This window comes from Muscardinus avellanarius, assembly GCF_963383645.1.
Source record: "Muscardinus avellanarius genome assembly, chromosome: 12".
Lineage (NCBI taxonomy): Eukaryota > Metazoa > Chordata > Mammalia > Rodentia > Gliridae > Muscardinus > Muscardinus avellanarius.
Genome location: NC_137798.1, coordinates 107,710,817 through 107,734,890, shown reverse-complemented (window position 1 = coordinate 107,734,890; position 24,074 = coordinate 107,710,817). Strand labels below are relative to the sequence as shown.

The following is a 24,074-nucleotide window of genomic DNA, read 5'->3' as shown; positions in this document are numbered from 1 at the left end:
AGAGAGAGAGAGACTTCAAATTGGATCACAAAACAACCCAATTCTATGGAGCCCATCAGGATTCCATTTAAAATGAGAAGACAAGAAAGAACTTGAACACAATATCCGGGGGAAATCTGACTCTCCCCGCCATGGTAGGAACATAATGTCCCTCACACTTTCTCCCCCTCTCCCTGTCCGCCTAAGGAAGGAGTCGAGGGAATGGGGAAGGAAAGACAAACATTTACCCTGTGCTTTTCCTACTGGGGCCATGAAAGTCGGTCTCCTGGCCTCCTAGGAGACTTCAGCTCTCAGGAGGGAACTTGAGGCTCACTCGGAGCATGTATGTAACTTGTCCAAGGTAACTTGGGGGCAAAAACAGAACTGAGGTTCCACAGACACCAGAGCCCCTGCTCCAGGAGTGGAGGATGCCATGGCCGGCCACAACCAGCTATCTCGATGCACCTCCAGGAGTCCAAGGGTGTGTTGCCCTCCTCTCTCCTCTTGTGATACCGACTGGAAATCCCTGGTGGATGAGCCTGCAGGACTACAGAGGAGACAGTAAAGGGCAGGACAAGCCAGGCAGGAGAGCTGAGAAGCTACTGCGAGCACACCAGGCTTGGCCCTTCGGGTGAATGTGGGCCTCCTGGGTGGGCCCCTCTGGGTGCTGTTGGCTGACCACGAGCTTGGCCCAAGCTTGGGCTTTCTCAAGGTTCTGGCCCCATCTCTGCCTCTGGGCTGAGTGCTGTCCAGGAGGCGCTGGGCTCTTCCAGAGATGTCTCATCTGCTTTGGGACTTGCAGCTGAGTTTGCATTCTCCTGTTTATTTTCTTCTCTCCCTTGTCCTCTCCACTGCTCCTGTCTTGGGGCATTAGGTAGGCAATCTGCTTCTCACCAGGTTCTGTTCTCTTGGTAGCTCCTCTGGCTGATTTCTGAGCTGCACTGCTCCCCTGCCTTGTAATGCTTCTGGCCTGAGGACAGAGCAGCAAGACTTTCTCCCTGGGGTTTCACCCACAGGACCACGGGGCTTCCTTTCTGAAGTCAATTGCCTGCCTGGCAGTGGCCTCAGGAGTGTGGGGACCATGTCTCCAAGGACCAAGGCTGTCCAAAAGCCCTCCCTCCCCTGCACCCACCAGGGGGAACCACAGCACCTCTCACTGAGGGCCAGGAGACCAGAGGAGGCAGAGAGGGCACACAGTCATTGTTGGGTACAGCACCCCATGCCAAGGCCGCTGCCCACAAGGACCACTGGGAGGACACTGGATGGCAGGAAGTTGCAGCTACCACCTGGCTCCACAGATGGGATCAGAGAGAGAAGGACACTCCCAGTTCTGCCATTTGTGCCTGGCAGGCCCCAGGGCACAGGCAGATAGCTGCCTGGGACCCCCACACGCCCCAGCAGGCCTTCTCCACACCCAACAAACCATGCAAGGTGCTTGCGAGATGGAGTTGGACCAGCGACACATCTTCCCTAATTTCTACCAGAAAGAAAAGGCTTGAGCGGCATCCGGCACAGAAATATCTACTCGGGGCAGCTGGGGCTCGGGTCTTCCATATACCCTACCTGTCCCATGGCTGGTGGCGGAGGAAAAGGAGATGAGCCCCCGACTCAGCCCATGCCCAGGCCTTGGCTGTGCACACAGAGGGCCAGATGCCAGCTGCCAGCCCAGCTCCTCAGCTAGCCCAGATGCCGTCTCCTGCCCACTGAGGTTTTAACTGAGCTTGGAAGCACAGTGCTAACTGGGGCCACAGTGACTGACAGTTCTACAAAAACCCAGGTCCCCGGGCAGCCATCCCAAGCCCCGCGTGGAGTGAGGAGAGCTGAGGAAGCTGGAAGAGGAAGGGATTTTGTCATCTTAGAGGTGAGGAGAGTGGGAGCTGGGGACAGAAGGGCAGGTGGTTTGGGCAGGGCCTGGGGTGTGCCACTGAGGGGGTGGGAGCAGACACAGACATCAAGAAAGCTAAGCAGGAGACTGTGATCAGCTGGGGACCAATGGCAGGCTGGAGTCTGGGTCCCAGGTGGGGGTCTAAAGCAAAGGAGAGCAGAGAGAGTCCTCTCTTCAAGCAGAGAGCAGGCTCTCCAGGGCCTGAAGCTCCCTGGGGACTCCCCAGACCCCAGGCTGGGGTTTCTGTGTCTCTGGGTACACAGCCAGTTCACTGTGCTATGCTTACTTTGAGTACTGGGGCCAGGGCACCATGGTCACCGTCTCCTCAGGTGAGTCCTCCTTGAATGTCCCTCTGTCTTCTCTCCTGGGCACCAGGCCAGGTCACTGGTGTCTGTAGCCACTGGGTGACACACAGGCTATCATCTCTGGAGTCTCCCCTAGGGCTGCAATGCCCAGAGCCTCACCACCTCAGCCTGGGGTCAAAACAGAGCTGTGGGGTGGGCAGCCAGAAGCCCGGGGACAGGGCTGGCTAGAAAGGAGAATTTGCCAGAGCCAGGACGGGCCAGCTGGCTTGCGCGGCAGCCTGGCTGTGGACACCAGGAGCCTGGGCCAGGGCAGCCCAGGCACTGTCCTCCAGACTCTTCAGCCCTGGCCTGTCCCCATCTCAGCCCTGGCGTCTGAGGCCAGAGCAGGAGACTCAGCTTTGTGCTTGGGCAGTGTGGCCCAGTCCATACAAGGAGCCCATGGGGGTTGGGTTTTCTGCCCAGGCGTTAGTAGGAACTATGTTTTTGTGCTCTGATGCTTTTGAGTACTGGGGCCAGGGCACCCAGGTCACCGTCTCCTCAGGTAAGATGGATTTCTTTCTGCCTCCTCCATCTGGGCCCAGCCTCCTTTGTCCTGGAACTAGGAGAGAAATTTCCAGATGCCCCTTGGCCGGCCTGTGTGGGGCACTCCCAAGCCCATGGGCGCGGCTCTGGAGTGGTTGCTTCTGTGTCTTACACGGCTCTTGAGAAGGAGTAGGGACACTTTGCCAGGGGTAAAGGGTGGACAGAGCTGTGCTTTGTGCTTGGGGTATGATGGCCACAGGAGCAGGCCTTTCTGCTGTGGCCAGATGAGCACACGCGGAGATAGCTGGGTTTTTGTACACCCCCTGAGGGGCCCTATGGCAATGTGACTACTTTGATGTTTGGGGGTCAGGCACCCAGGTCACCGTCTCCTCAGGTGAGTCCTAACAGCTTCTCTTTCCTGCTCAACCTGAAGGGTTTTGCTGCACTTGGGGGATAAAATCAGTGTGTTTGTGTCTCAGGCCAGAAAGGACTGAGGGTGGCTGGGGCCTCAGGAAGGGCCCAGACAGACACTCCACTCCTGGACTCTGCAGTCAGGAGTCTCTTGGGGTCCCAGGCACCCTTGACCTCTTGGGCTTCTGGGCCCCACTGTCCGGAGCCTTCCCAGGCTGCATGTGAGTCGGTCCCAAGGCCAGGGGTCTCGGCCCGTGTCCTGCCACAATGTGGCAACTGGCTCAGCCTCTGGGGCCAGGGGACCCAGGTCACTGTCTCCTCAGGTGAGTCCCGTCACCCCTCAAACCCTAACTGCATTTGAGAAGTCAGGGTGTTGAAGTCTCTGTGTGGGAGTGGGGAGGCATTTCAGGGGGAAAAGGGACCCCAGAAATGGTGGCCCCAAAGCAGGAGACCCAGCCCACTTTGTCCCCAGTTTGATCCACACAGGTCTCCTTGGATGGTTTAGGGCACTTTCTATGCTATTGGGTAGCACCAGGCATGTCCTGACCGATAACGTGTGATAGGGTTTCTGCTGACTTGGGGGACCAGCTCTCTGGGCAGGTGGCCATCCAGTGTTTGTTGGACTTTTGCGTAAATTAGGGGCTTATCAGTTTAGAGTCACTCGTCCCAGGACACTGACAAGTCTGGCTTCTGAGGGGCTGTCTGGAGTGTGGTGTCAGGATTCTACAGGGGGCTCCGGGCCCCTCTGGACCAGGTGGTGAGTGAAGCCAGGGAGACCTTGAATGGAGACTTAGGTGATCAGCTCTAGGGTGACACTTGGAGTTCAGTATGAGTGGCCGGGGTGGCGCCAGGCCCGGCCCGCAAGGTTTTCATGGGGGAGAGGTGGCAGTTGAACCATTGTGTTTACTACGGTATGGACATCTGGGGCACTGGGACCTCAGTCACCGTCTCTTCAGGTAAGAACAGCCCCTCTGAGCCTCAATTCTCTGCCCTTGCCGATGGTATTATCTGAGCACCAGGGATTGGTCCTTGGGGTGCGTCCCTGAGAGGACCTGGATGGGCTAGCCTGGAGGGGCATGGAGCTGGGCGTCTTGGGGGATTTTCTGATGCCTTTGAAAAGCTGGGATGCGGCTGAGCTGGAGGAGGGGGCTAGGAGTGCGATGCTGAAAAGAACCTGGCCTGGTGGCTGGAGAAGGGTTTGGACCATGGTGGGAAATGTTCAGGTTAGGGTCGGTGTTGCCATGGGTGCCTTGGAAACAGCACGTGGGCAGAGCCGATGGTCACACAGAGAGGAGAGTGGGAGGTTTTCTCTAGAATTGTGAGGTGCAACCTGTGCTAGGTCATATTTTTAATTCTTTGTTGGTTGGAGAGAGAGCTTCAAGTGAATGCAGTGAGGAGAATGTGCAGCCTTGGTCTTGTATGAGTGAGCGCTGAGCACCCCGAGTGGCAGGCACGGTCCCAGTGGAGACTGAGGAAGGCCGGGGGACCGCATCAGGCAGAGATGTGGAGAAGGGCACTTTCTTAAGTGGCTCCAGAGTAAAGTGTTGATGAGATTGTGACTTAAAACTAGGAGAGCTTTTATTTAATTTCTTAAAATTCTTATTAGCCAGGCGTGGTGGCGCACACTTGTAATCCCCGTGCTTGGGAGGTGGAGACAGGAGTATCGCGCTGGTTTGAAGCCAGCCTTGCTGGCTTAAGAGACCCTGTTTCCAAATAAAAATATAAAATAGGTCTGGGAGTGTAGCCCGGAGGTAGAAGGGCTTCCAGGAACCCCAGTACCACAAAAAATAAAATAAAATTCTTATCACTCGATTAATAACCATGAGCCATGTCTGGGTGGAATTGGTACGGTGACTGGTCAGACAAACGATAGGGATACCTTTCTGTTGATCCCAAGTCAGGACTGGGGTGTGACAGTAATTAGTCAAGTTCTATTATTTTTTAATTAATTGAGCAATGCTGAGAGTGGATGGCGAGAGGGAGCCATAGTGGCCAAGACATCCACAGCAGGTGGCGGGAAGTGGTTACCGCAAGTCTATTTTAGGAAACAGGAAAAAACATGAGAGATAAATTTATGGCCGTGGTTTTGAAATGTTTGCCCCAGCACCAGAGATCTGAAAGTCCCCACTGAGAAAAACAACACCTGCATAATTTGCATTTCTAAAATAAGGTGAGGGCATCGGCAGAAACTGGAAAAGCCCTGTGACCACGTGAATTTCTCAGGCTTAGTTTAATATCAACTTTTAGTTTATTCAAACTTAACTTAGCAACTTCTAAATTGTATTCATTTTCAAAATAAGATGTGTAGGAACTTGAATAGTCCTAGGGGTAGTTTATTAATGTATTTGGAAAGCTTTTTAAAATTAATTATTCTTCCATCTGATAATTAATCTCTACCCCTTTTTTCCCAATACCTTTAGCATTCTTTTTACAATGACTATACTCACAGTTTTCTAAGTCAGTCGGTTTTCTCTTTGTGATCAAGAACAAATACTTTGATATTCTGATAAAGTCCCTTATAAGTATTTTTAAAACCTCTTTTCCAGTATTCATTTTAGGATCAATTTTAGATGAAATGTGTATAATTGTCTTGAATTACTTCAGTTAACTATGTTCATTGGTGAGTTAAGAGAAAACCCAGATAATGAAAGAAAGAAAAAAAAGAAACTAGGAGTACTCTAGAAGGACAGGCTCTTTCACTGAGGAGTGCTGGTGGAGGGTCTGAGAGCAGCTCACGCTGGGCCTCGCCTCAGCTTGGGCTCCCCCACTGGGACCTGGAAATGTGGGGGCCTGGCTTCTGCACCACACCAACGGGCTGTTCACGAGTCAGCCAGGTTCATGGACTTGGAGGAATTATGCCTAGCAAAGACACTCGGGCCCTCCCAGTGACCAGGAACCCAACATGGTAAGAGAAAGGCAGCCCCTAACACCTTTGCTTCTCTTAAAAGTTTATATTTGATGTCTGTTTCTACTTGAAGGGGTCTGTAATTATTGTTTGAGGAACAGAGACTTATTTGTGAGTTCTTTGAGTCACCACTGTCTGGCTCGCCCAGTTAACCTTCCCTAAAGGACAAGTCCAGGGGAATGGGTAAGGGCTGCTCTGTCACCTGCGCCCTGCTGATTATGCAGCTCTGGGTACTCTAAAACGCACAGAGTACTACTGACATTGTCTCTACTTAAGTGAAAAATGCAACTTTGAATTTTCTGTTGTTATTGTATTTCTAAGGCATTTCATGGCAAAGAGAAGAAATTTAAATGGCAAATTTAGATGTTTTTCCTGGTCATTGTTAATAATAGGTTTTAATCTAGAGGTAACTTAGAATTGAGGGCTAATTTAAACTCAAAAGGAAGGAGTCCAGGCTCCAGTAGAGCAGGCTTTGAGGGAGAGCCCTCCTGGGCGCTTCCCATGCACATCGGTGCTGCAAACGCTAGAGAAAAAGGGGCTTCGTTGTTGCAAGAAATGTGATTAGACTCTTGACCTAAATCTCAAACTATTTCAATGAATTTTAAACTGCCTGGAAATATTCTCCTCAGTTGTGAAAGCATAGTAGTAATTGATGTGATTGTTCACCCACTAAAAGCCAGGCACAGTAGGGTGGGAGCCGGGGGCATGAGGGGCCTGCTGGGAAAGCCTGAGGGAGGCAGAAGCCAGTCAGACTGTGCAGGGCCTGGGTTTAGCTGAAACAGGCTTTAGCTAAAACAAGCAGGTATGCTGGGCTGGGCTGAGCTGGACTAAAATGGGTTAGCTGAATAGATCAGGGCTGAGCTGGGCTGTCGCTGGGCTGGGCTGGGTTAGGCTGAGCTGAGCTGGGCTGAGCTGGGCTGAGCTTACCCGGGCTAGGTTAGGCTGGGCTACATTGGGCTAACTGGGCTGGGGGAGCTGGACTGGACTGGGCTGATCTGGGCTGGGCTGAGCTGAGCTTACCTGGGCTAGCTTAGGCTGGGCTGAGCTGGGCTGATCTGGGCTAGGTTAGGCTGGGCTGAGCTGGGCTGATCTGGGCTGGGCTGAGCTGGGCTGGGCTGAGCTGGGCTGGGCTGGGCTAGGTTAGGCTGGGCTGAGCTGGGCTGATCTGGGCTGGGCTGAGCTGAGCTTACCTGGGCTAGGTTAGGCTGGGCTGAGCTGGTCTGGGCTGAGCTGGGCTGAGCTGAGCTGGGCTGGGCTGAGCTGGGCTGGGCTGGGCTGAGCTGGTCTGGTCTGGGCTGGGCTGGGCTGGGCTGAGCTGGGCTGGGCTGAGCTGAGCTTACCTGGGCTAGGTTAGGCTGGGCTGAGCTGGGCTGGGCTGAGCTGGGCTGAGCTGAGCTGGGCTGGGCTGGGCTGGGCTGAGCTGAGCTGGGCTGGGCTGAGCTGGGCTGAGCTGGGCTGGGCTGGGCTGGGCTGGGCTGGGCTGGGCTGAGCTGAGCTGAGCTTACCTGGGCTAGGTTAGGCTGGGCTGAGCTGGGCTAGGCTGAGCTGGACTGGGCTGATCTGGGCTGGGCTGAGCTGGGCTGAGCTGGGCTGAGCTGGGCTGGGCTAGGTTACACTGGGCTGAGCTGGGCTGATCTGGGCTGGGCTGAGCTGAGCTTACCTGGGCTAGGTTAGGCTGAGCTGAGCTGGGCTGGGCTGAGCTGGGCTGGGCTGATCTGGGCTGGGCTGAGCTGAGCTGAGCTGGGCTGAGCTGGGCTGGGCTGGGCTAGGTTACACTGGGCTGAGCTGGGCTGAGCTGGGCTGGGCTGAGCTGAGCTTACCTGGGCTAGGTTAGGCTGGGCTGAGCTGGGCTGGGCTGGGCTGAGCTGGGCTGGGCTGAGCTGAGCTTACCTGGGCTAGGTTAGGCTGGGCTGAGCTGGGCTGGGCTGAGCTGGGCTGAGCTGGGCTGGGCTGAGCTGAGCTGGGCTGGGCTGAGCTGGGCTGAGCTGAGCTGAGCTGAGCTGAGCTGAGCTGAGCTTACCTGGGCTAGGTTAGGCTGGGCTGAGCTGGGCTGAGCTGGGCTTAGATGGGCTGGGCTAAGCTTACCAGACCTAGGCTGGGCTGAGCTGGGCTGAGCTGGGCTGGGTTGAGCTGAGCTGGGCTGGGCTGAGCTGAGCTTACCTGGGCTAGGTTAGGCTGGGCTGAGCTGGGCTGGGCTGAGCTGGGCTGAGCTGAGCTGGGCTGGGTTGGGCTGGGCTGGGCTGGGCTGGGGTGAGCTGGGCTGAGCTGGGCTGGGCTGGGCTGAACTGGACTGGGCTGAGCTGGGCTGAGCTGAGCTGAGCTTACCTGGGCTAGGTTAGGCTGGGCTGAGTTGGGCTGGGCTGGGCTGGGCTGGGCTGGGCTGAGCTGGGCTGGGCTGGGTTGGGCTGAGCTAAGCTTACCTGACCTAGGCTGGGCTGAGCTGGGCTGGGCTGAGCCAAGCTTACCTGAGCTGGGCTTGGCTGGGCTAGGCTGAGCTGGGCTAGGCTGGGCTGGGCTGAGCTGGGTTAAGCTGGGATGAGCTGGGCTGAGCTGGGTTAAGCTTGGCTGGGCTGGGCTGGGCTGGGCTGGGCTGGGCTGGGCAGGGCTGAGCTAGGCTGTGCTGGGCTGAGCTGGACTGGGCTGGGCTAATCTGAGCTGGGCTGAGCTGGGCTGGGCTGGGCTGGGCTGGGCTGGGCTGGGCTGAGCTGGGCTGGGCTGGGCTGGGCTGGGCTGGGCTGGGCTGAGCTGAGCTTACCCGAGCTAGGTTAGGCTGGGCTACGTTGGGCTAACTGGGCTGGGGGAGCTGGGCTGGACTGGGCTGATCTGGGCTGGGCTGAGCTGAGCTTACCTGGGCTAGGTTAGGCTGGGCTGAGCTGGGCTGAGCTGGGCTGGGCTGAGCTGGGCTGGGCAGGGCTAGTTTAGGCTGGGCTGAGCTGGGCTGATCTGGGCTGGGCTGAACTGAGCTTACCTGGGCTAGGTTAGGCTGGGCTGAGCTGGTCTGGGCTGAGCTGGGCTGAGCTGAGCTGGGCTGGGCTTAGCTGGTCTGGTCTGGGCTGGGCTGGGCTGGGCTGAGCTGGGCTGGGCTGAGCTGAGCTTACCTGGGCTAGGTTAGGCTGGGCTGAGCTGGGCTGGGCTGAGCTGGGCTGGGCTGATCTGGGCTGGGCTGAGCTGGGCTGAGCTGGGCTGGGCTGGGTTGGGCTGGGCTGGGCTGAGCTGAGCTGAGCTTACCTGGGCTAGGTTAGGCTGGGCTGAGCTGGGCTGGGCTGAGCTGGGCTGGGCTGAGCTGGGCTGGGCTGAGCTGGGCTGAGCTGGGCTGGGCTGGGCTAGGTTACACTGGGCTGAGCTGGGCTGAGCTGAGCTGGGCTGGGCTGAGCTGAGCTTACCTGGGCTAGGTTAGGCTGGGCTGAGCTGGGCTGGGCTGGGCTGAGCTGGGCTGGGCTGATCTGGTCTGGGCTGAGCTGGGCTGAGCTGGGCTGAGCTGGGCTGGGCTAGGTTACACTGGGCTGATCTAGGCTGAGCTGGGCTGGGCTGGGCTGAGCTGAGCTTACCTGGGCTAGGTTAGGCTGAGCTGAGCTGGGCTGGGCTGAGCTGGGCTGGGCTGATCTGGGCTGGGCTGAGCTGGGCTGAGCTGGGCTGGGCTGGGCTAGGTTACACTGGGCTGAGCTGGGCTGAGCTGGGCTGGGCTGAGCTGAGCTTACCTGGGCTAGGTTAGGCTGGGCTGAGCTGGGCTGGGCTGGGCTGAGCTGGGCTGGGCTGGGCTGAGCTGGGCTGGGCTGAGCTGAGCTTACCTGGGCTAGGTTAGGCTGGGCTGAGCTGGGCTGGGCTGAGCTGGGCTGAGCTGGGCTGGGCTGAGCTGAGCTGGGCTGGGCTGAGCTGGGCTGAGCTGAGCTGAGCTGAGCTGAGCTTACCTGGGCTAGGTTAGGCTGGGCTGAGCTGGGCTGAGCTGGGCTGAGCTGGGCTTAGATGGGCTGGGCTAAGCTTACCAGACCTAGGCTGGGCTGAGCTGGGCTGAGCTGGGCTGGGTTGAGCTGAGCTGGGCTGAGCTGGGCTGAGCTGGGCTGGGTTGAGCTGGGCTGGGTTGAGCTGAGCTGGGCTGAGCTGGGCTGAGCTGGGCTGGGCTGAGCTGGGCTGGGTTGAGCTGAGCTGGGCTGAGCTGGGCTGGGCTGAGCTTACCTGAGCTGGGCTGGGCTGGGCTGGGCTGAGGTAGGCTTGTCTGCACTGGACTGAGCTTACCTGAGCTGGGCTGGGCTGGGCTGGGCTGGGCTGAGCAGGACTGAGCTGGGCTAAGCTGGGCTGGGCTGAGCTGGGTTGAACTGCACTGCTGAGCAAAGCAGGATTGAGCTGAGCTAGGCCAAGATGGGTTGAACGGGACTGAGCTGCCTGAGCTGGATGCCCTGGGCTGTATTGGACTGAGCTGGGCTAATCAGAGCTCAGCTCGTCCAGCTGGACTGAGAAGGACTTGGTGGGGACCATGTCTTTTAGAGGCTTTGGACTGAACTGACCTCATCCAGGCTACCTTTGTCCTGCTGGGTGAGCCTCTCTGGTTGGTTCTGACCAGAATGTTCCAGGCAGAGATTTGTGATATGCGTGTGCTTGGGTGGAGTGTGGCGCCCACTGTCCGCTGGTTCTCTCATCACACCCAGGCCCTGAGCTACCTGCTTGGAGAGACTCTGGCTGAGTCTGAGTGAGACCGAGCTGGGTGCTGCATGGCTGAGTGAACAGCCTGCCGACTATGTGGCTCGGGCTTCACCTGTGCTTATAAAACCTAGGCCCTATGGATTCCTGCTCAGGGCTGAGCAGGCCAGAGTCCTGCACCAATGTTCCAGAAGGAAGCAGAGCTAGCCAGGGCTGAAACCTGAGCCCCAAGCCACTGGTGTGGGGGTGCAGGTACAGGCCTGCCACGGAGTGCAGGCGTCAGCCAGGGAGGAGGCAGAGGGGCACATCTGCCCGCCCCAGCAGCAGCCCACCCCCACTTTCCCAGGCATCAGAGCTGGGCTAGTATAGCACAGGGGGGCCAGAGCCCTTCCCTCTCCCCAGCAGCCTCACCCCAGCACACCGGTCACCACGGCCAGCTACTTGTGCCCAGACCTTGGAGGTCTGCAGATGGGCTCGGCTTGAAGGGGCAGTCACAGCAGAACGGGGGCTAGTGGGGCCCCCTGGCCAGCAGGGCACCAAAGACCACCTCTCACCAAGCCCTGGCCAGCAGAGCACTGAAGACCACCTCTCACCAAGCTCTTTCTCTTCTGTCTCTCATGGGTCCCCAGGGAGCCTGTCCTCCCCAGCTCTCTTCCCCCTCGTCTCCTGTGAGCACCCCCTGTCTGATGGGAGTCTGGTGGCCCTGGGCTGCCTGGCACAGAACTTCCTACCCGAATCCATCTCCTTCTCCTGGAACTACAAGAACAGCTCCGTGGTCAGCCAGGGCATCAGGACCTACCCCACGATGCTGATAAAGGACAAGTACGCAGCCACCTCGCAGGTGCTCCTGCCCTCAAAGGACATCCTCCAGGGCTCAGACGAGTACATACTGTGCAAAGTTAAGCATGGCAGCAGCAACAAAGACCTGCAGGTGCCCCTTCCAGGTGAGGCCACATCCCTCCCCAGCACGCGCAGCCTCCTGATCTGGCCGGAAGAGCTGCAGGGGAGGGGGAGGGAGAGGGGAGGCAAGGGGGTTAGGCCCGGCTGACTGGTTTGTCTCCTTGCTGCAGTGATCAAGGAGGAGCCCCCCAGCGTAAGTGTGTTCATCCCCACACGAGACACCTTCTCTGGCTCTGGCCCTGAAACACGGAAGTCCAAGCTCATCTGCCAGGCCACAGGTTTCAGCCCCAAGCAGATCTCAGTGTCCTGGCTCCGGGAGGGGAAGCCTGTGGAATCTGGTGTCACCACAGACCCAGTGATGGCTGAGGCCAGTGGGTCCAGGTCGCTGACCTTCAGCATCACCAGCAAACTGACCATCACAGAGATGGACTGGCTGAGCCAGAACACGTTCACCTGCCAAGTGGATCACAGAGGGCTCACCTTCTGGAAGAATGTGTCTTCCGTGTGTGGCAACAGTAAGTGGCCTGCCTCCGCCCAACACACACCCCTCCTAGGCCAGGCACACACACACACACACACACACACACACACACACACACACACACACGTTCACTCGGGGAGGCAGGCACCACCCCAGAAATGACCATCTGCTCCCTGAGCCTCGGCTTCCCAGGGCAGCCAAGGGAAGGGACAGGAGCAGGGGCTGTGGTTCAAGGAGGGCCAAGCGCACCCTGCAGTGGGACCCAGGAGCCTCAGCAGGTCAGCCGCCACACCTTTCCCCAACTGCACATCTGACCAACCTCTCAAAGCTGTGTCCTCTCCTGCAGACCCCTCCACGAACATCCAGGTCTTCATCATCCCCCCCTCCTTTGCTGGCATCTTCCTCACCAAGTCGGCCAAGCTGTCCTGCCTGGTCACAAACCTGGCCACTTACGACAGCCTGAATATCCTTTGGGCCCGCCAGAATGGTGAACTTCTGAACACCCACATCAACATCACCGAAAGCCACCCCAACAGCACCTTCAGTGCCACAGGCGAGGCCAGCATCTGTGTAGAAGACTGGGAGTCTGGGGAGCAGTTCACATGCACCGTGATCCACACAGACCTGCCTTCGCCAGTGAAGCAAGCTGTCTCCAAGCCCAGGGGTAAGCCCGGATCCCGGCTCCCTTCCCTGCTCCCACTTGCCCCTGGGGGCAGGTGTCTCCCCACTCCCCTTCTCACTCACCACCATCTCTCCTCAAACAGGAGTGGCTAAGCACCCACCCGCTGTGTACCTGCTGCCGCCAGCCCGGGAACAACTGGTCCTGCGGGAGTCGGCCACCATCACCTGCCTGGTGAAGGGCTTCTTCCCCCCAGACATCTACGTGAGGTGGCTTCAGAGGGGGCAGACCGTGTCCTCAGACAAGTATGTGACAAGCGCCCCAGTGCCTGAGCCCCAGGCCCCAGGTCTCTACTATACCCACAGCATCCTGACTGTGAGTGAGGAGGACTGGAGCTCGGGGGAGACCTTCGCCTGCATTGTGGGTCATGAGGCCTTGCCCCACGCAGTGACCGAGAGGACCGTGGACAAGTCCACTGGTAAACCCACCCTGTACAATGTGTCCCTGATTATGTCCGACACGGCCAGCACCTGCTACTGACGTCACGGCTCCTCCCGCCAGCCCAAGCTCTGTGTGCGCATGCAAACTAACCATGTTGGCGGAATGAGATGTTGCATTAAAAAAAACTAGAAATAAAAAGATCCATTCTAAAGATGCTGGTCTTGAGTGTGCAGTGCCCTCACCTGCCGTCCTGCCCACACCCACAGGGCATCCTCTGCCTCAGCCCTCCACTCCCCGTGCCTGCCTGCCTCCAAGCAGCCTTGGGGAGCATGCTGTTCCTCCAACTGCTTTCTGAAAGATGTCTGGAAGCTTGGCCACGCCAGCACGGGCAGCACATGGGCACACACATGCACACACGCAGGCATCGACTCACCTGGCCACACAGACATGCATGTACTTGTATACATCTATGAACTATGCACACCAAAACACAAGAGAACACAGGCAGACACAGACACTCAGACACACAAATGCACACTTGCACTTGGGCAAAGGGACATGTGAAGCTACACACATGCTTGTGCACATGAACTAGACACGTGGGTTCAGACACAGCGCGCCAACATTCACACACTGTGAACAGGCACTGCAGCCCCCATGGCCTGGCCAACACTTCTGTCCTCTCCAGCCATGGCCTCCTGCATCATGTCGCCTCCCGGCTTCCTGCCTCTAGGCTCTGCTTGCTCTTCCACTCCACATGGAGGTGCTACCGGGGCCCAGCCCTGCCTGGCTTGGCTCAGGCCTCAGAGCACCACACTGGGACCTGCCCCTGCAGCTTCTCAGGGAAGCCCCGGCCTGTGCCCAGGGGAGGGTGCCCCAGGGTCAATGTGTGTCCCAGCATACACTCGTGACAGAGCAGGCGGTGTCCCGACAGGCCCTGCGGCTGCCCTCGGCTGCCCCTTGGATAGTGGGACACCTCAAAATACCAGTCTGAGCATATCTGCCCACAAACACCCACTCTGATCCCCAGTGTGGAGCTCAGAAGGCAGAAGCAGCTGCCCAGGGGAAGCCGAGGCCCCAGCAGGGAGGACGGGGCAGGGGCTCAGTCTGTATGCACCGTGGCGCTGCCGGGGCCTGGGAGTCAGGTGTCCCTGAGGCCTAACTGCACAGGAGCAACAAACCTCACAGAGCTCCTTCTCTCAGTCTCTATGGTGTCTGGCCATCCTCTGCCCCGAGAGCTGCAAGACCAGAGTCCAACCAAGGAAACGAGGAGAGCTTCAGCCCTGACCTCCTGCTGCCCCCAAACTGCAAGAGGCAGAGCCCCACCTGCCTTTTAGTCCAAGTGGCCCTGGCTTGTGACAGCCTCAAAGAGCATGCGGGACACAAGGACACACTGGACGCAGCTCTGCTGGGCCTCACTCTGCCTTTGCCCGAGCCCATGCTCCCAACCTGACCACTCTCACTCCCTGCACCCAGGGACCCTGGGGCAGGGTCCTGGGATCCCAACCCCAGCTCGGCCTGCACTCGGCCTCTGTCCAGCCCTCACCGTCAGGGGGTCCGGATGTACCCACCTTGCCCCAAGGCTGATGGCAGGCAGTGCTTGCTGCGGGTTGCTCCCGCCTGATGCCCGCCACCCTGTGCCTTTACAGAGGGCGAGCTGAGCGCTGACGAGGAGGGCTTCGAAAACCTGTGGACCACTGCCTCCACCTTCATCATGCTTTTCCTCCTGAGCCTTTTCTACAGCACCACTGTCACCCTGTTCAAGGTAGCCTGGCTGCGGGCTGAGGAGGGGGTTGGCACTTACGGGCTCGAGCCCCCTGGGCTGGGTGGTGGCCTGCCCCCACCTCGTCCCTAATAGGGACAGAAACTCATGCCACACCTGTGGCCTGCAGGTAAAGTGACCCAGCACAGCAGGACATTGGAGACCAAGGACATCGAAGCCACAGGGATCACCCTGGGCCCCAGTGTGGCCCTACCCATGTGGCCGCAAACTTGTACCTAGCTCTTTCCCATGTCCAAGACTGCTTTCTAAGCCACCTGGATGCCTCTGACCTGTGGAGCCCAGGGGTGGGCCTGCCCCTGGCCGCCGCTCCCAGAATGCTTTGCTGTGCACATGTGCAGTGCCCTGAAATAAACATCCTATCTGGTGAAAACACTGTCTCTTGAAGGATCTTGGTTTTATTTCACACTTGTCGTGCTGTGTGAGCATCCCAGGGCAGTGAGGCTGAAGCCAAAAGCAGCTATGGGAAAGGCTGTCATCTGGCAGGGCTTGCGGGTGCACCCCAGAGGGCCACCAGGGGGGTGGCACACAAGCCAGGCTCGTGGCCCCAAGGCCTGGTGGGAAGAAAGAAGGAATCCCAGGCCCTGTCTCCCAAACACAACCGAATCCAGGGTCCCCCTGTGTCCTGGTTTCTGCGTGCCTGCCCAGGGCCTCTGGATCTCCACATGTCCTTACAGAGCCCTGCCCACTACTACTGCTTTTTTTTTTAATTTTTTATTGGTGCATTATATTTATACATCATATTGAGGTAAAAAAAAAACTTGTGTGTATATACAGGTATACATCACTGATTAAACCCCTACCCAATTCCCACCCCATTCCCTCCCCGTCCCTCCCTCCCTTGCTCGGCTTAGTGGTTGACTTTGATATATTTAAGTACATTGTGTGTTTTAGAGATTTTCCTCTTTCCCCCTCCTTTCTCCTTCAGGTTGCCTTGTTTGCTCCTCTATAGGATTTCCTTTTTCATCTAGAGTTCCTCCTATGACCCATTTTTCCCTAAATCTCACATATTAGGGAAAGCATCTGATTTCTTGTTTATTGTGACTGACTAATATCACTTAACATAATGTCCTCCAATTCCATCCATTTCCCTGAAAATGATGTAATTGAGTTTTTTGATGGCTGAGTAAAATTCCATTGTGTACATATCCCACAGTTTTGTAATCCATTCATCTGTTGATGGACATCTTGGCTGGTTCCATAGTTTGGCTATGATGAATTGTGCAGCTATGAACATAGATACACATGCATTAGTTTGGTAGTTTGGTTTACTTTCTTTTAGGTAGATACCCAGAAGTGGTATTGCTGGATCAAATGGTAAATTTGTTCCCATTCTTCTGAGGATTCTTCATACTGTTTTCCAAAGTGGTCACACTAATTTGCAATCCCACCAACAATGTCTTAGAGTTCCCACTTCTCCGCATCCTCGCCAGCATCTGTTGTTGTTTGTGTTTTGAATGATTGCCATTCTAGTTGGAGTTAGGTGAAATCTCAGGGTAGTTTTTATTTGCATCTCTCTGATTGCCAGTGATGTTGAGCATTTTTTCATGCATTTATTGGCCATTTGAATTTCTTCTTTTGTGAAGTGTATATTTAGTTCGCTTGCCCATTTTGTTATTGGATGCTTTGTTTTCTTAGTGTTGAGTTTCTTGAGTTCTCTGTATATTCTAGATTTTAGTCCTCTATCAGAGGTGTAGGTGGCAAAAATCTTCTCATTCTGTTGGCTCTCGGGTGAGGGTCTTGACAGTTTCCTTTGCTGAACAGAAGCTCTTCAGTTTCATGCAATCCCATGTATTGATTCTCCTTTTAATGTGTTGTGCCTTTGGGGTCTTGTTGAGAAAGTGTTTATCTATGCCTGTGTGTTGCAGTGTTGGACCTATGCCCTCTTCAAGGAGCTTCAAGGTCTCTGGTTTGATTTCCAAGTCTTTGATCCATCTTGAATTGATTCTTGTGCAGGGTTAGAAAGTGGGATTAATTTCCAATTTTCCGCATATGGTTAACCAGTTTTGCCAACACTATTTGTTGAACAGGCTATCTTTTCTCCAGTGTATGTTTTTGGCCCCTTTGTCAAAAATCAATTGGCTGAAAGTGTGTGGACTTGTTTCTGGGTCTTCTATTCTGCTCCATTGGTCTATGTATCTGTTTTTGTGCCAGTATTGTGCTTTTTTTGTTACAGTGGCTTTGTAGTATAGTTTAAAGTCAGGTATTGTGACTCCTTCTGCGTGTTTTTTTTTCTTTAAATGACATCTTTATTAGTTCTGGTACAATGACAATATAATATGATGATCCAAAAACCAAAGTGAGACTTCCGGGAAGATGGTGACCGAGAAAAGCGGGGCTTAAGAGCCCCGCTAACAACCAATCTCTATTACCACAAAATCAGCGCCTTTCATAGCCAGAAAACACCATCACCAAATAAACAAAAAAATCACCAGCCCCAGAGAGGAGGGGGTCTCATAACAGAGCTCAGAGCCACAGAGGAGATACGCCGGCCTCACGGCCGAGGACACGGCAGCAGCGCCTTACTGCCAGCGGCAGTGGCATGCTCACCGGACGGCTACAGCTACAGACCAACTAAGAGAGGAGCGGTGGACAGCGAGCCAAGGTGAGCCGCTGCGGAAAAGCCCAGACAGCGAGCCGAGGTGAGCCGCTGTGGAAGAGCCCGGCGGGATTCGGCAGATTTTTCGGCGCAGGAAGCATCTAAAGCTCCCAGTGGCTGGGCTCAGCACACGCTGCAGGGACTCAGAGCAGAGTTCAAAAACAAAGAAGAAATACGCCAGCCTCATGGCCTAGGGCATAGCAGCGGCGCCATATTGTCACCAGCGACAGCGGCAGCAGCAGCGAATTCACCAAGTCCACTACAGCTCCATCTGCATATTCAACAACAGTGAGTCAAATTGCGGGCCCCAGAGGAGAAATCCCAGTACTGACTCCCAGGCACTTGACCCACTGGGGGAGTGGTGGTGGCAGAGATATCACACCATAGGAGAACACGCAACCATAGACTATGGCACCCCCCATAATCTAAAGCAGCCTCTATTGACTCCCTGGGTCTGAGACTTTGTGATACAACCTAGTAAAGGAATAGTGGTGACTGCGATACCACAGACTCGAGATCCACAGCACCTTAAGTGAAGTCTTAGTGACCAAAGAGAAGAACCCAGAGAAGGCACAAACTCCTGAAATCATGGTAAAAAGGAATAACAATGGAGCAATGAATGCCAACAATCCCACAACATCAGAACCCGATAAAACAGAAATTCAGAGATTTCTAGATCAATTCAGGAAAATAACTGCAGAAATAATAGAGGTGTTTCAAAAAGAATTCAGAGAGAGCCAAAAAGAGATAAAAGATGCAATTAATGAAGTAAAGGCCTCAATTCAAAGTACAAACAACCGATTAGACCACATGGAGAATAGAATCTCGCTCTTAGAAGATGAGCAATCCAAAAATGAACGCATAGTTTCTGATCTAGAAAAAAAAAATCCGACAGCAGAAGTCTGACATTGAAGAAATATGGGCCCATTTTAAGAGAGCTAACCTAAGAATAAATGGAATAGAGGAGGGAAAAGAAGGTGAAAACAAAGGGATCAACAATCTCTTCAAGGAAGTAATAGCAGAAAATTTTCCAAACACAGAGCAAGAGGTCGATACACAGGTCCAGGAAACTTATAGAACTCCCTTTAGACAGGATCGGAGAAGAGGATCCCCACACCACATAATTGTCAAAATGACCAATGTGGAAGCCAGGCAGAGAATCTTAAAGGCAACAAAAACAAAGGGCCAAGTGACATTCAGAGGCAAACCAATTAGAATCACTCCAGACTTCCCAAACCAAGTCATGAGAGCCAGAAGGGCTTGGAGTAACATATTCCAAACTCTGAAAGAAAACAACTTCCAGCCAAAAATTTCCTACCCAACAAAACTTTCTATCAAATTAGATGGAGAAATAAGAAGCTTCCATGACAAACAGAAAGTGAAGGAATTTATGTCTTCAAAACCAGCACTAGAGAAAATACTCCAAGAGATTAACTACAAAGAAGAAATAGGTAACACACACCAGAACCAGAGAAACAAGAGTTTCCATCCAACAGACAACTAAGATTGGTTATCTGTGGAGATTCATTATTTATGTTAGTCTTTTACCTATCTCTAAATTGTATTGTTTGCTTTTATTGTTAATTTTTAGGATTTCTAGTTGGAATATTAATATACCTTCAGATATAGCATTTGGAAATATTTTATCCCATTTTATCAGTAACTTTTAACTCTGTTTACATTGTCTTTGGATATACAATATTTTATTTTTTAGGGAGTTTGTATACTCTTTTGTTGCCTGTGCCATTGAAATCATATCCAAGAAATCACTGCCAATTTCAATGTTGTGAGGTTTTATGACCCATATTTTCTTCTAAAAGTTTATAGTCTTAAGATTTATATTTAGGTCTTTTATCTATTTTGAGTTAATGTTTGTATATGTGTTAGGTAAGGGTCCAATTTTATTCTTTTTCATGTAATTATTATTTTTCAACAATATTTAGTTAAAAGATTAGTATATCCTCCACCAAATGTTCGTGGAAACCTTGTCAAAAATAACTTGACAATATATGGAAGAATGTATCTCTAGGCTTTTATTTAACTCCAATGGTTTATATATCTGCCTTTAGAACAGTACTACACTGTTTCATTTATTGTAGCTTTATATGGTTTGAAATTAGAAAATATATATCTTCTAGCTTTGTTCTTTTTCGAGATTGTTTTGGGTATCTAGAATCCATATTACATATTAGGATAGATTTTTTTCTGAAAAATAAATATATAAATATATTTTAGTTTCACCTAAAAAAATATTCTCTGGTAAGAAAGAAAGCAAAAAGAAATATTAAAATGTTATCTTTAAGTTATCAAAAGCTTGGTATCAGACAAATGAAACTGTTATGTGAGATTATCATTTTTAATTTTGGATAAATTGCTATAACACTAGATGTCAATCACTAAGCCAAGCATGGGAAGGAGGGATGGGGAGGGAATGGGGTGGGGATCAGGTGGGGGCTGACTGGGTGATGTGTGCGTGTATGTCTACAAAAGTTTTTTGTATCCCACTATGATGTATGAATACAGTGCACCAATAAAAATTTTTTTAAATTGACAAAAATTGTGATTTATGAATTTTTATTCAATATAAACCTTGTTTCTTTTTTAATGAAATTATATCTACTAAAATAAACTTGGCAAAATTAGAGCAGTACATTAAAAGGAGTTGACCCAAACTGTCATGGTCACTCCTCCTCTAAGCCATACACATCCTTCAACAAGGCTAAGTATCTAATGTATTTCACAGGAATAGGTGATGGCATCCCAAGCCAAACATCTTCACATTTCTCTTTAAGGTACGGTGGGGCTTGAAATTCAGGCATTGGATTTATTCTCCAGTTCAAAGCATGGAAAAATGAGTCATAATGTATTTGTCCTTCACTCTCTTCAAACCTGGATAGTATGTCTCCTAGAAGATCGTCACTTAAAGGTATCCTAGAGCACTTGCAGAGTCTTTTGATGTCTTTTCTGGATAATACATGTTGGTTTTTTTTTCGATCCTCATACACACAGTTAGAAATTATTTTGTCAAAATTCTCAAACATGTTTTTCTTGAGATTTTCATGGGCTTGTGCAATTAAGAAATTCACATCTATACTCTTATCCTCAGACACACGGTAGTGATGTGCAATAGTTATAATCTCCTGGTCTATGAGCTTCCCAACAGCTATGCTCATCAATATGTCTCTGAATGTAATCCCTGAATTCCTTTCTACAGGTTCAAACACTGAAAGTGTATCATCACTGAGAAAATATGAAATAATAAACATCCTGTCCACATCAGAACATTTGTCCGTGATGAGTTTTGCAAAATAACACGGTATATTACTTATGTTGCCAATGCTGTCTTCTTCCATGAACCTCGTGAAGTTCTTCCGGTGAGGTGTGGGAATGAGGCCTATGCAGGAACGAAGAGAATCTCTTCAGACCCAAAGCCAGTGTAAGGTGGAAATTTCCTTTCTATCTTTGGAGGAGAAGGAGCCTTGCATGAAACGGAAGTAGATTTCTCAATTCCATATTTACTCTTATAATAAGACTTTGTAAACTCATCACAGTCGCAGAGGAGCACTTTCCTTCCCCACACATTGATAGTGGATGCTACACACAGGTCACTGTCTTTACAAAACTCTTGCTTCAGTTTTCCTAGCTTAAATTTATCCAAAAGGAAGCCATCCATTTGCTTCTCTGACATGCTAACATACACATTGAGAACTGCTTGATCTGTTATCTGGCCTGGTTGATAGATTCCAGGTGGTCCATACTTGGGTAGTTTACTCCTCTGAAGGAACAACGACATAGCATCGCGGCCTGAGTTGTGTGGCAATGCTTTTTGATTTCCATATTATGATCAGATAAGAAGTAATGCAGGATGAGATCTCTACGGTCCCAAACAAGGAATCTGAGTCATCCCATAGGCAGAAGAAACGCAACACCTTGCCATCATATTGGAGGAACTGTTTCAGAGTGTCACAGGGATGAAAGGGCTGTACAAATTCCAGTTTATCCTTCCTCATTTTCATGTAAGGATCTTCTGGACACTGTCCGGGAGGATTGAATTTCACTCCTATTTTCTTCAAAAAAAACTTTTGTGAATGCATCACATTCATAAATCTTGAATGTTCGGCCATAGAAGACGATGTCAATATTGATATTGAAATGATACACAGTATAAAACGGATCATCATCAGGAGGTGGAAGAGGAATCCGATGACGCTGGATAAAAGTCCCTTGAGGCAGTCCGCCGTTTTTCACCTCTGGTTCATTGATTGAATTGTATCATCTTCAAGGTAAAAGTAGATCTTATAGTACCTTATTCTATAGTTTTCTTGTCTTTTATGAGATACTTCATCTTCTACATATGCATCAAAAGATAATACAAAATGGTGACAGCAATGGCGGCAGCCCACGTGGTGAAGGGATTAGGTAGGCGACCTCTGCATAGTTTTTGTTGTTGAGAACTACCTTGGCTATTCTGCGCTTTTTGTTATTCCAGATAAATTTAAGGACTGATTTTTCTATGCCTGTGAGGAATGATCTTGGTAGTTTAATGGGCATTGCATTGAATCTGTAGATCACTTTTGGGAGGATGGCCATTTTAATGATATTTATTCTGCAAATCCATGAACATGGAAGATCCTTCCATCTTCTAAGATCTTCGATTTCTTTTTTCAGTGTTTTATAATTTTCTTTGTAGAGATCCTTTACCTCCTTGGTCAAGTTTATTCCTAAGTATTTTATTTTTTGGTGGGATATCCTGAGTGGAAGTGTTTTCTGAATTTCTTTTTCAGTGGATTTATGGTTGGTGTACAGGAAACCTGATTTTTTAAGATTGATTTTGTATCCAGATACTTTGCTGAATTTGTTGATCAGTTCTCTAAGCCTTTTGATTGAGTTTGTTGGGTTTTCTAAATATAGTATCATGTCATCTGCAAATAGTGAAAGCTTGAGTTCTTCTTTTCCTATTTGTACTCCTCTGATTTCCTTTTCTTGTCTTATTGTGCTGGCTAGAGTCTCTAGTACTATATTGAAGAGAAGTGGTGAGAGTGGACATCCTTGTCTCGTTCTGGTTTTTAGGGGGAATTCTTGAAGTTTTTCCCCATTTAATATGATGTTGGCAGTGGGCTTATTGTAAATTGCCTTAATAAAGTTGAGATATGTTCCTTCTATTCCAATTCTCTGCTGTTTTTATCAAAAATGGATGTTGAATTTTATCAAATGCTTTTTCAGCGTCTATTGAGATGATCATGTGACTTTGTCCTTGGCCTGTTTATATGGTGAATTACATGGATTGATTTTCGTATACTGAACCAGCCTTGCATCCCTGGGATGAACACTACCTGGTCATGGTGTATGATTTTCTTGATGTGGTTTTGAATGCGTGTTGCTAGTATTTTGTTTAATAGTTTTGTATTCAAGTACATTAGAGATATAGGCCTGTAGTTTTCCTTCCTTGAACTGTCTTTATTTGGTTTGGGTATTAGTGTGATGTTAGCTTCATAAAATGTACTTGGGAGAGTCCCAGTTTTTTCTATTTCCCGAAATAGTTTGAGTAATATTGGGGTTAGCTCTTCTATAAAGCTTTTATAGAATTCACTTGGGAAAACCTCTGATCCTGGGTTTTTCTTTGATGGTAAGCTCTTTATTGTTGTTTCAATCTCTTTGATTGTTATTGGTTGGTTTAAGTGTTTTATATCTTCTTGACTCAGTTTAGGAAGGTTGTATTTGTCTAGGAAGATGTTGATTTCCTCCAGATTTTCCATTTTGTTGGAGTATAGTTTTTCAAAGTAGTTTCTGATAATCCTCTGAATTTCTACACTGTCAGTAGTAATTTCTCCTTTTTTATCCCTTATCTTCATAATTTGGGTTGATTCTCTCTTTTTTTTAGTTAGGTTGGCTAGTGGTTTATCTTGTTAATTTTTTCAAGAAACCAGCTTTTGGTTTTGTTGATTTTCTGTATTTTTTATTCTCTATTTCATTAATTTCTACTCTAATTTTAATAATTTCCTGTCTTATACTGGCTTTGGGGTTCAATTGTTCCTGCTTTTCAAGGGCTTTGAGGTGTGTCATTAGGCTATTTGAAGATTTTCTGTTTTTCTTATGTGAGCACTTAGTGCTATAAATTTTCCTCTTAATACTGCCTTCAGATTGTCCCAGAGGTTTTGATATGTTGTGTCTTTATTTTCATTTGTTTCTAGAAATTTCTTGATTTCACCTCTTAACATCTTCTATGACCCCATTCATCATTCAAAAGTGTGGTGTTCAATCTCCACATGTTTATGTTGTTTCTCTGGGTCTTATAGTTGATTTCTAGTTTCATGCCATTATGGTCTGAAATGACACGGGGAAGTATGTAACATTTTTAAATTTTGCTAGTGCTCATTTTGTGCCCCAGGATGTGATCTATTTTGGAGAATTTTCCGTGAGCAGCTGAGAAAAATGTAAACTCCGCTGTAGTTGGGTGAAATATTCTCTATGTGTCCAACAGGTCCATTTGGTTAATGGTGTTCTTTAGTTCTGAGGCATCTTTACTGACCCTTTGTCTGGAAGATTGGTCTAGTGTTGTGAGAGGTGTGTTGAAGTCTCCCAGTATTATTGTGTTGGGATTTATGTGTGACT

General features: G+C 51.0%; 1 pseudogene and 1 gene segment (V, D, J or C); one reads left to right on the top strand and one right to left on the bottom strand.

Annotated features, from left to right (window-relative positions):
- Positions 1 to 2,174: 2,174 nt before the first annotated feature.
- LOC308271110 (Ig mu chain C region secreted form-like) lies at positions 2,175 to 13,182 on the top strand. The segment is given in 7 exons: positions 2,175 to 2,193; positions 2,582 to 2,710; positions 3,062 to 3,085; positions 11,272 to 11,586; positions 11,713 to 12,057; positions 12,370 to 12,687; positions 12,788 to 13,182.
- Positions 13,183 to 20,143: 6,961 nt separating this feature from the next.
- On the bottom strand, positions 20,144 to 21,829 carry LOC308271109 (EF-hand domain-containing family member C2-like; annotated as a pseudogene). Its single transcript has one exon. The product of its transcript is annotated as an EF-hand domain-containing family member C2-like (transcript).
- Between the last annotated feature and the right edge of the window lie 2,245 nt (positions 21,830 to 24,074).